General features: G+C 37.9%; 1 pseudogene; it reads right to left on the bottom strand.

Moving 5' to 3' along the window:
• LOC104772443 lies at positions 1,411-3,817 on the bottom strand (annotated as a pseudogene).

The raw sequence follows: 5,607 nt of genomic DNA, 5'->3' as shown, positions 1-5,607 counted from the left end.
CGCTACAGAAATCATCAAAGACTATCATAAGGATACAGTTTCTCCTTGGTGTGTGATGAAAATCGACATAGCAAAGGCCTTTGATTCGGTACAGTGGAGTTTCCTTCTCACTACTCTGCGAGCGCTTGATTTCCCTGAACAATATGTGCTATGGATCCAAACCTGCATCTCCACTGCCTCTTTTTCAGTCCAAGTGAATGGCGAACTCGCAGGCTACTTTGGTAGTAAGCAGGGCCTCCGTCAAGGCTGCTCTCTCAGCCCCTATCTCTTTGTTATCTACATGAACGTCCTCTCACGTAAACTAGACCAGGCTGCTCAGAATAAAGCTTTTGGCTACCACCCTAAGTGTAAACTTCTGAAGCTTACCCATTTATGTTTTGCTGATGATCTGATGGGCTTTGTGGAAGGTGACAAGACGTCAATTTCTGGAGAATTGAAGGTCTTTGATGATTTTGCAGTGCACTCAGGTTTGAAGGTTAGCCTCGAAAAATCAACCATTTATATGGCTGGTGTTCCTACGGCACAACGGGACGAGATACTTCAACAATTTCCTTTTCAATCTGGTTCACTCCTGGTTCGTTACTTAGGCTTACCTCTAATATCAAAACGAATGACTTATGCTGACTACCTACCTTTACTGGAGCGAGTACGAATGCAGATCAGCTCCTGGACAGCAAGGACACTATCTGTTGCTGGGAGGCTACTGCTCATAAGCTCAGTGATTTTTAGTCTCACAAATTTTTGGATCCCTGCCTTTAGACTCCCAAAAGCTTGTATTCGTGAAATTGATAACCTATGCTCTGCTTTTTTGTGGTCCGGTCCTTCCTTGAATGCGAAGAAAACCAAGGTAACCTGGTCTGAGGTTTGCTTACCTAAGAGAGAAGGGGGACTGGGGCTTCGGTCGATATCCGAAGCAAATAAAGTGAGTGTTTTAAAGTTAATATGGAGGATAGTCTCTGCCAAAGGCTCTCTTTGGGTGGATTGGGTGAAGAAATATCTTATTCGCAGTGGCTCCTTCTGGACTGAGAATGAAAACACCACTGTTGGCTCATGGATTTGGAGAAAACTTTTGAAATATTGAGGGCTAGCCAAACAGTTTTATCGGATGGAAGTAAAAAACGGTGAATCTACTTCTTTTTGGTTTGATAATTGGTGCTCGTTAGACTGTCTACATGAGCAAGTTGGAGATTGGGGTTATGTTGATCTGGGAATTCCGAAACAGAGTACTTTGGCTGAAGTCATGATTATGACTAGACGGAGAAGGCATAGAAATGCTTTTCTACTTTCAATAGAGGAGGAGATCTGAAAAATCAAACTCACTCAAACTATAGAAGATGATGTGGCTTTGTGGAAAGGGAAGAATGGATGTTATCACAAGCAGTTTCATACGAAGACTACTTGGCTACACATTCACACGCCTCGCTCAGCAATGGAGGGATACCAAGCTATATGGTTTCCCAATGCCACTCCCAAGTATGCTTTCCTCACTTGGTTGGTGACAAAAAACAGAATAGCAACAGGCGAAAGAATGGCACTCTGGAACGCTAATGTTAACACCGGTTGTGTTCTCTGCAATAACCTTGTAGAAACCATTGGAGATTTACCACTATAGCATTAACAGTCCAATCCAATCAAAGCGTTAGATTCAGTTTAATCCTTCCTCCATCATGAAGACTAAACTGTATATAACTGAACTATAGGAAAGGTTTAACCAAAATAGTTTCAGCACAAGAAATTGTAAGCCCTTTATGGAAAGAAACTCTTACATCCAAAAAATTAGGAGAAAGGATTGAATGAAATATACACCTATAGTTGTTCTCCTACCTGTACGGATAGACAATTGCACATGCATCGGAACAAATGTATCCAGTGCGTGGATCACAAAGCTTTTAAAATAATAGGCGCTGCGCATCTGGAGTGACAATTTGCACAGAACGGGCGAGAACTATGGTTGTTAGGAACCACTTCAACTTTAACTCTACTGTAGATGATGATGCGTCCTGGCATGAGACGTGAAAAGTCTCCAAGTACACATTTGATATGTGCAGTAACCCCACAATCAGAGCAAGTGTAGAACCACTTACTTGGATCTGTTTCCGCCTCGCAAATATCACACCAATATTTTCCGTTTGCATTTTCACCATAGCATAGGGAAAGAGGGTGATCGTCACAGCTGTGCTTTACCATTTTTGGTAAATCAGTACAGTATAAATCCAAATCAAAGTCACAAGTATCACAGCAAAGTAGATAACCATCTATCTCCTTAAAACATGCATCACAACAGTGATTGTTCTTCTTTTCGTAATATAGAGGATGTTTGTGACCATCATGAATAACTGGTTCAGAACGCGAACCACAACGCACATCTAGAACCCACCAATCGGAAACGTACCTAAAACCAGTAGACTCTGTTCTACAAGCCTTACAACGGAAAACATCCAAGAATCTATGATCTTTGCTAGCCAATGGCAATGTATGAGGCGGTCTGGACCATAGTTTGAATGGTTTTGTGTGGAATACTTGTCGTTTCTTTCTTGGAAGATTAGCGCATTTCTCATGGAGAATGAAACGACATTCCTCACAGTTGTAGATCGGATCGGAATACACAGGAAGGACACATGCTTCACAACGTGAGCTTTCATCACGATTGAGATTGTCCTTGTTGAGTCTTAGATTATGCTCTTCATGACTGAAATGCTTGATCAAGTTATCACCCACCACTTTGAAAGGCGCAATATCTTCATCCTCCTTAGGTGTCCCTTCGAGTTCTACTCCATCCCATACGTCTTTTCTTGTTGCACATAGTGAATGAGCAGCGTAGTTGGGGCACAAAGTGCAAAAATAAGCTCCATTGTATTGACTCATATCTTTTCGACAAATCCCGCATTTCGAATACCCAACGCCGAGATGATGAGCGAGAGATACGATGATCATGACGGTTGATGTTTATGACACTTGGTAAGTCAATACAAGTCCGATGGACAACAAAGCCGCATTGAATACACATGTAAGGACTTCGATCACCTTGCATCCCGCAAGCATTACATTCAAATGAGATGTGTCTTGATAAGAGGACAAGTCGGTGCTCGTGTGTCTTATGATGCTCGATAGCAAGAGGAGGGGGATATTTTGTACAAAACCAGCATATGCTGAAGTTGCATATCGAGCAACGATAAAGCACCTTGTTTGGTCGTTCTCCACATAGAAGACATGTCTTCTCGGCATCACTGTCTAGTGATTCGTATAAGAGTAACTCGAGAGGATGTTTGGGATGAGAAGGATGATTCACCTCTTGGGAAAGATTGACACACTCGACATGAAAGTGGACTTTGCATTCAAGACATGCATAAGAACATCCACCATTATAGCCCTTGCAAATTCCACATTGGCGTCCACCCAGGTTAGCCGGTTCTTTTAAGAAGACAACTGGATGATGATGAGACTTCGGATGTTCAATAGTAAGTGGCAATGGATTAATCGCACATGTGAGATCCACGGCGAAGTCGCATTTTGATGAACAACGATAAACAAGAGCAATAAGAGACTTGCCACATAGATTACATTCATCACTTGGTTTTCCTAGTGAATTGTGGAGTTTGAGAGGATGCTGAGGATGAGATGGATGGTCGAGGATCTCTGATGGAGCCTCGGCACACTCTTTGTGAAAGAACACACCAGTTGAGGAAGGCTCGTTGCAACGGTAGCCACCATAGATGGGACCTATTACATTGCAGCCTTTACAAGAATCGTTAACAAAACGAGACGAGATGGTCAAAGGGTATCTGTACGTTGGTAGTATTTTGAGTGATGGATCCATTTTTGTGGTTTGATCTTTCGTGATCCAAATGCTGTATGTTTTTTTGGAGAGATCTCAAGGTGGTACTTAATATAAATGTCATATGTGAACACCTTAAAAGAAATTATTTGTTTGTGGATCTCCAATGATTCATGTGCAATCACTTCCCTTAGTGTGTTCCACGAGATTATCATCTTACCATCATACTGTATGTTTTTCGAATTCAACTAAAATATTATAATATATAGTTCAATTATTACATAGTCCTAACTGTATACAACATGTACATTAAATTATCTTATCATCGTAAACAAGTAAACAACCGATGAATATAATACTAACAAAAAAATTAATTTCCTAAATTCAACATCTAACGTGGTAACAGCTACGATATATAATTATAAATATTGAATCATTTCTGCAATTTCATATTCCTTATTCTCGAGTCTTGAGATCTCTAGCTTTATATATATATATATATATATATATATAAATAACTTTTGACTGATAAATCCATGAGCAAATGAGTTTTAAATTTGACAAACTGTGCAATTTAGTTTAGATATATGTGCTCACAAAACCTCAATTACACCTGCACAAAATATATATGAGTTGTAAGGGAGAGAAAACTTACAGCTTGTGAAGGGTTCCTAGGAGAAGTGCAATCAGGCAAAAATTTATGAGATATGGATGGAACTAGACAACAGATTTATACAACAATATGTTTCCTCCACTCCGCGAGCAATCTACAAAGGTAATTGATCGACTGATCGGAATGCGATTCTCGCCATAACAACGGCACAACTTATGGTGAATTGGTGATTCAATGATGATTAACAAAGAAACTTACTGCTTGGGATAGCAGAACGAGGCACAAGAAGTAAAAACACTAAAACAGTAACGGTTGGGCTTTTTACTGATAAAGCGTTATGACTGTATGTTGCACAATTTTTTTTTTTAATTAATACATAAGGCTAATTTATCATATAATTTTTTATGTTTACTTTACTCTTCCACTAGATTTATAAAATTATGGGAAAATTATAAATAAAGAATCTTTTTTCAAAAATTTGGCCATCTACACTTTTTTTCAAAAGTTTGGTTAAATAGGTTTTATGATATAAAATTAGCCAATTATGCCCTTAATTGTTTTTTCAGATATATTTTGTTGATTTTTTGTCCCCTGAAATTAAGAAAACATCAATTAATCAGTTTTTGGGGCTTCATCGAGTGGGCCTAAATTGTTGTTTTGGGTTTTGACAAAGTAAGGGAAATTGATCGATTGGAAACCAATTAAGGTTAAATTTTTTTCCCAAAAGGGCTAATCGATCACGTTAAGGTATAATGTCGATTTTTCTTAATTTGTTTATCTTCTAAATAATTTAGAATACGCATTCTAAAATGTATTAGAACAAATCTAAACAATAATTACGAAATCTTAACCATAAATTAAGAATATTTAAAAAATATTTAAAATTATTCACTTTCCTTATTTAATTTATTTTCTTTCTTTTTTAGGGTATTCTAAGGTTTACAGATTACAAATTCTAAAATTTCTATGATATATCTTCTATTTCTTTTAGTACATAGGGTAAAACGTAGAAAACAAATTCTGAATTGATGTAGAATGAAGAAAAACGTAGAATACATATTCTTAATTTTGTAGAACATACAAAATTCAGGTTCTGAAATTTTTAGAACAAATTTTCCGTCTAAACTTCTTAGAACATGTACAAAATGTAGAATGAACAATCTAAATGTTTCAGAAAGAGAAAAAATCGTAGAAAGTCTATTCTAAACAATTTAGACCA

The sequence above is a fragment of the Camelina sativa genome, chromosome 20, assembly GCF_000633955.1.
Source record: "Camelina sativa cultivar DH55 chromosome 20, Cs, whole genome shotgun sequence".
Classification (NCBI taxonomy): domain Eukaryota; kingdom Viridiplantae; phylum Streptophyta; class Magnoliopsida; order Brassicales; family Brassicaceae; genus Camelina; species Camelina sativa.
The sequence above is the reverse complement of the archived record's forward strand: the minus strand, read 5'-3'. Positions and strand labels throughout refer to the sequence as shown.